The sequence below is a fragment of the Ipomoea triloba genome, chromosome 1, assembly GCF_003576645.1.
Source record: "Ipomoea triloba cultivar NCNSP0323 chromosome 1, ASM357664v1".
NCBI classification, from domain to species: Eukaryota; Viridiplantae; Streptophyta; class Magnoliopsida; order Solanales; family Convolvulaceae; genus Ipomoea; species Ipomoea triloba.
In genome coordinates, this window is record NC_044916.1 from 3,850,097 (window position 1) to 3,857,118 (window position 7,022).

The 7,022-nt window shown below is 33.8% G+C and overlaps 1 protein-coding gene across 1 annotated transcript in view; it reads right to left on the reverse strand.

The window, feature by feature from the left end:
* Positions 1-1,367: 1,367 nt before the first annotated feature.
* Positions 1,368-7,022, reverse strand: part of LOC116016409 (protein FRIGIDA-ESSENTIAL 1) — an 18,064-nt gene continuing 12,409 nt past the window's right edge. Inside the window, exons 9-10 of the transcript XR_004097777.1 lie at positions 1,801-3,902; positions 1,368-1,735 (exon numbers count right to left, since the gene is read on the reverse strand). The gene's annotated coding sequence lies outside the window, so the exon portion shown is untranslated. The remainder of the gene's footprint in view (positions 1,736-1,800; positions 3,903-7,022) is intronic.

The window sequence follows — 7,022 nt, forward strand, 5'->3', positions numbered from 1 at the left end:
TATAAATTTGGGAATACATCTAGTATTTTTGATTAATCTACACAATATATAATAAATTGTTCAAACGTGTGGGCCCTACCTATGTGATCTTTTATTGTATTTTACTTTATGGTTGGTAAGATGTTAGTTTTAGAGAGTAGAATTTAATTTAATATTCTCTCAGTTGAACTTTTTGTGTATTTTTAGTGTGATTTACTTTTATACATATATATTGTAAATTATAACACAAAAATAAAATTTATTCAATACATATTTCTAAATAGTGACAGTCAAGGTCATTTTATTTGTGTTGGAGCATACCAGCCCAATTCAAGTTTTTCGTGTTCGCAAAGAATAAAGCCAAATTTATTGGGCCGTCCAGGATTTTGATGAGAGTTAGGCTCATCACATTTCTAAATGTAAATTATATATACCAATGACCACCTTACATTATAGACTTTTTTAAAATGAAGTTGTTCTTTTTAGATTAGTGCAACTTTTTTTTTAAACTTCTGTTTATAACACACCTTTACAGTAAATACATACTCCATAATTTGTTAATTGTAAATATATAAACTTAAATTTGTATATAATTTGTTAATTATAGGTGTCAAGTAGTTCTAATTATGTCATAAATTCATAGTATGTGAGCCGTAAGTAAATAAGTTTAAAGATAGATTTTCATAAATTGAATATATTAATACATTATGAAGATAATAAATTGAGTTTATAAACGTATGGTATTGCATTTATATAATTTCTAAACTTGTACTCCGTATTAAGTTACTAGTCTTATTCCTTGTTTATTAGTACAATTATATGGTTATATTCAATTTGTATTTACATATATTTTTGAATTAATGTTTGACATATATTCATGATTATAGTTCACCTGCCCACGCCCCACAATAACAACCAAGTTCTAAAGACAATAATTTTACTATATATTCACAGGTTTGGAAGTGATTCGTAACAGAAAGGGATTTCACACTTCGCAGATTTGAGAGTAAAGAGAGACCAATATTGAGATTACTGAATTATCCCTCTATTTAACATCAATTTGAGAGAATAACAAATGGGAGATTAAATTGAGAAAAAACACAAAAATCTAGGACTATATTGGGTCACTAAAGTCATTTAAGACGAAATTGAGAAAAAACCACTATAATCGAGGACAATTTTTGGTATTAACTCTAGTATAGTTCGCTATTACATACACTCTAAAAGTTCCCTATCTCATATAGTTGATTATATTAAATTTTTGATAATTTGTTCATTTACAAGGTCTACAACATAGACTTTGAATATCTACACGTTGATGTAACAAGAAATGATAAGTCATCTTCAGAAAAATGTTAACATCAAAATTTTAAATAAGGGAATAAAACTTGAGAATCCAATTAGTATTTTTCATTTTAGTAATGAACATTATAGATTTTCTCATATATTAAATGGATTTAAGGAAGAAGAAAAATAAAATAAAATGAAATGCAGTCCCTACTCCCTAGCCTAGAATGGACGGCCAAACAAAACATTAAAAGCCATCACAAAACACAAAACCAGCAAGTCACGAAGTGATGCATCCAACATCAACATTTAAGATATGCCAAAACAAGAGAGTAAAGAAACCCACCTCTTATGGCTGGACTTCCACTCTCGTTCTTGAAAACTACGCTACATCTTCACAATGCAGCATTCTTCTTCAGAGAACCTCATTGTATAAAACAAATTTAAGGTGCCTATCTTCCTTGTTCCCCTACGCCAGACAAAATCTCAATTCATGGGTGTTGACAAAATAAAAATTATTAAGATATAACTTACCGGGAGGGACTGTTCTGAGTTCTGTATATAAAGAGGCCGAAGCGTTAGAGAGAGCTTCACCGTGTCCATTATGACCAGTATGGGAAAGAAGGGGCTGTCAGGTGTTGCACAAGATTTTGCTGCAGATGGCTCACCCTCGTTTGCAGACCTCGTATGTATCCAGAACCAGAATGCGCAGCTTCAAACTCAGCAGTTTCTTCCATTAGCTCTGACTAATAAGGCTACGGGGGTCCAGAATATGGAGCCGGAATTTGAATTCCCATCAACAACAGATGACTCGACCAAGGCAAACCCGAACAGCAATGCACCAGCTAAAGTATTGTTTCATAAGGGTCGGGTTTTGTCACAATCTGTTCTGTCTAAAAGCTCTCAACCTCAAGCGCTTGAGGAAACCAGTTTAAAGGAGATACTGTCACCAGCTCAAAAGAATAGCAGAAGATCAAACACGAAAGAGTTTAATCTCAACACAGGAGTCAACACCCAACCATGCAATCAAGTCAAACGCATACCAAATAAGAAGCATGGTGCTTCAGGCCAATGGTTTGGTCGGAAAATTTTCCAGACATTTGCAAAACCATGCAGAACATGTCATGCAAGTGAACCAACTGCATCAGCAAAGGGACAGATACCACATTGACGAAAGAAACTCAGAGGCTTAAGTTATCTCCAGTTTATCCGTAACATGGCATTGATCAAATCCATTAACTAGAACACCAACAGGAAATGGCTCCGACCCAAGTTAGACAACATAAATACATTATTCAATGGTTCAGGACCTCATTTAGTCCCCTCTATGTTTTTACAATCCTGTATCAGTCTTCTTCCTTTCAGCTAGATAGTACTGCACTACTGCATCTTGGCAATTGTAGTTGCAAAGAAAAAAATACAGTGTCTGTTAAGAACTTGTAATAAACTTTATGAAAAAAAAAAAAAAGAAAAGGAAAGGAAGATGATGAGCTAAAAATAACTCCAGAGAATAACCAGCAGGGTGATTACTCAAGCTAGAAACTTTGAGCATCAATGTCAAAGAAACTTTTGCTAATAAATCTTCATTCAATACAGATATTTTCAAGGAATATTGAAAGTTATCAGGAATTTTCTGATGAAAATACAATAATATTACAACACACAAATCACTAAAATCCTATTGATAAAATGGCAGCATAGTGTCATTGTCATCATCATCATCATCAATATTATTATTATAGATATCAGTTCTGACACTCAACAAACCATAGATCTTAAGTCATTAATGAAAGAGATTACCCATCCATGCATTTTCTGAATATAATTCTGAAAACAAATGAAATTTAATTCAAATTCTATCCACTCTCTCTTTGAGTAGCTTCTCTGATCATCTATCTACTTTTTGGTTTGTTACATGAAGTTTGGGGGGGGTTATGGTATAGAAAGGAACGTGGTCTGGTTAGGAATCACAATTACAATAGAATGGGCATAACAAATGCGGGAAGGATATTGATATCAGAATCAAGACTCTTTCGCATCCTATACCTGCATTCTAAATGGAGCCTAAGAATTTAAAGCACGGAGCACTACTTTTAACTGTCAAAGACATTCAACTAAAAAGGATGCAATGCTCAACACAAAGACCTCAATAACAAAAACCATACAATATTTAAATTAGTATTGCAAAAAGGTTATTCATATTATTATCACAGGCCCAACAATATGATATATCCCCCGTGCTTCCCAAAGAAAAGAATGCCTGATGAGGTTTGAGAAGAAGAGATAGAAAGGAAAGGAAAAGAATGTATGGGGAGTGTTAGAGTAAGACAGTACAGAGGAAGGAAAGAATAAAATATAACAGCCAAAGAGAAAAATAAAATAAAATAAATCAATAAAGAATAAAATATAACAGCCAAAGAGAAAAATAAAATAAAATAAATCAATACCACCTGTGTTTACTTTGAAGAGGGTTAGAGGGGAGAAACATTTAGATACACATGTATGATGTATCCAGTTTGGCATCTCACCTTCACTCCCTATTATTGATATTAGCAAAGATAAACAGCTGCATGAAAGTCCACAGTGATTCCACTTTGTTGCCAAAGGAAGCAAATTAAGATGCTTTGCCCAAAAACCTTCAACCAAAATTAGATATGTTACCCAGAAACACTCAGCAAAAATCCAAGCAAGAATATCCTCAATAAAGATTTGAACTAAAATCTTGCTTAGAAATTTAATCTTCACTCCCGTTACTAAAGGTTCCTGGCATTATGTCTTAAAGTACACATCAAAGGACAAATTTTCTTAAAAGCTTTCTCTTACCAAACAAATGAAACAATAGCAACGCAAAAGATCTATCACCCATATTGTCTAAGAACATTTATCACTCCTTTTCTGTGTAAAGTTGCCAACTATATTGTCAGAGAATAGTCAATCTGAAAGCATAAATAAACAATTCATTCCATTACTTCAACCAGTGTACAAACTTAGGACTCGAGAAGAGACACCCTATTAGTCGATAAATAAACAACTTGATTGATTTTTTGTTTAACTTAGACTTGTATAGTGTTTTGTTTTATTATGCACTAATGTCTGCCATCCTGTTGGTTCCATTTAATGGATTACAGATCTTTAAAAACGAAATGGTTCATCAATGCATAAAAGTGAAATCTCAAGGCCTGTGTACTAACTAGAGAATTTTCTAGTTTTCTGGAAAATTGGAGAAAAAAAAAAACATGTTGAACAGTTTCCATTTTGAAAACTGGAAAACACTTTTTTCTCGTTCTCCAAATAGAAAACAGAACTCCCACCACCTATCTATCTACTCCTACCACCACTTACCCACCCAACGTCCCAACCTTCACCCTTATCTATTTACATATCTGTCTACTACTATGACTGCATTCATTACCATCTTCTTCCACTTATCACCATACTCTATCTTTACTGTTCTCATCTTACTTATCATTGTTGTTGAATTATGGTCATACTTATCTTCTTACATATCTATCTGTTACTATGCTACAGTCATTATCTACTAATTATTATCATCCTTATCTACTTGCATATCTATCTACTACTATAACTACATCCATTAGCATCTTTTAATACTTATCACCATCTTCTATTTTCTCTATTCCCATCTTACTTATCATTGTTGTTGAATTATGGCCATGCTTCACGAAGAGCTTGTAATTATTTGACCAAGTCAAAAAGCTAATATGTATGTGTGGAATCATTTTTTATTTGTTGTAATGTGTATATAACTATATATAAATTATACCCCTACCTATATATTCAATTTATTTTTTTTAAAATAAATGCATAAAAATCCAAACCAATTATCAATATAATAATACCATTATATGAAATTTTACAATCCATGCAACTAATAACTTACTATTAATTTTGCCAAACACACTTGTACAAAGTGCATACAAGCAACTAACAGTTAACACCTAATACAATTCGGTAACACTACAGTCAATCCCTAAACAAGACCTATATGTCCTATCACAACATACTTAAATTGTGTGTTAGGAGTATTATTATTCTATATACTTCGAATAGTTAGAGTATTCATCCCTAAATTGAGATTAGGATGGTTGCCTAAACTCATGTTAGGAATCTTAGAAGTATTATGAATTTACTTGATCACTTCACTTTTCTAATAGTTTAGGAGTGACTAAAATGTCAGTTCGGCCCAAATGAAACAAACAGGCAAAACATAAGGGCCAATTTGACAGTTTAGGCTGTTTAGCCATTTAGGAATCATAGAGTTTGAAGAATTTCTAGTTCCCTATAATGTGCGCCCTAATTTACAACACTACTCATGTTTGCAAATCTTCATACAATTCAATATATTTTATTTAATTATATTGGAACATAGATACACTGTAACACTTTTAGGTGTTGGTGTTAATTACCCCAATCCAACATACTCAGTACTTATGAATATGAGAGCAAGATAATATAAAACCAGATATTTACATGAAAACTTGAGAGGGAAAACCACACGTCTTTTTGGGCTAAGCCAAACTGAAATTCCACAATTATTGATATCATTGCACGCCATTTGAGGATTTACTAAGTGTGTGAGCTAATAAAGCTCGGGCACTATGCTATAGGCCTAGTGATAGCCAGTATGTGAGGAGAATATATGATTAATATGAGTGATGGAGATCAGGAATTTAACCAAATCTAAGCTATTGTCTAAAGGCTAAGTGATTGGGTGACTAAACTAGTAAAACATAACAATGTTTCTTTGCAAGCCTACATGCTATGCCTATCTGACTATTTATGCATCACCGACTTATTGGTCTAGTAGGTAGCGTGCCAACCTCGAGTGCTAAGTTATAGCTGTTGACCTAATAACCTGTGGTTGCTACGTGAGAAACTTGCCAAGCTAGGTTTTTCAGGAACTAACAGACCAACCTCTTGAGCTCCATACCTTGATTGCCCAACCTATGGGCTTTCGAGGCATCAGCTAATTCGTCAGTGGTTGATCATGTTGGGCCATCCAGAATGGGTTTCTACTATTCTTGATTTATTAAATTGTGGCCTTCACTTCTTCGCTGGGATGGCTCTCTTAAGGACTCTATCTATGTTCATCCCATAGTGAAATATGGGCCCCACCTTAACAAAAAGTAGTTAGAAGGGAAAACATTTGCTTCACCACAATTCATTATTCAAGTCACTGTAAATCCAAGTTCTAGAAGAAATATTTCCTGTGAAAAGGAACCATGTGTATGATAACGTGACATAAAATACACTTTTGGTAAAGATGTATCAAACTGTAATGTAGAAAATTTGAGAAATACTCCGTAATATTTTTGGTCCCTTAATTATAGGGATATAGCTATTTATGTCCCTCGGTAAATGGACAATGCAAATATTGGACTCAAGTTGTGACAGAAATGGTGACTTTGGTCCACCCCCTCCCCCCAATTGAGGCATTTGACAGTTGACACCATCTAATTTGTGGCCAAAATAGTAAATACACAACCATATTCCATTTCCCTCCCATATAGCAAAATGGGAAAATTGAACTTGTGCGCTCTCTCAATTATAGAGAAATAACCATTTGTATCCCTAAAGGGTCATACAACACAAATATGGGACCTAAGTTATCCACAAAGAGGCCAATTCAAACCATGTATCATGTCTCTTTGTGTTTGCGTTTGTGCATGTATCCATACTTTGCAACTTAAGAATGGTGTGTGTGTGTGTGTGTGTGTGGGGGGGGGGGGGGGGGG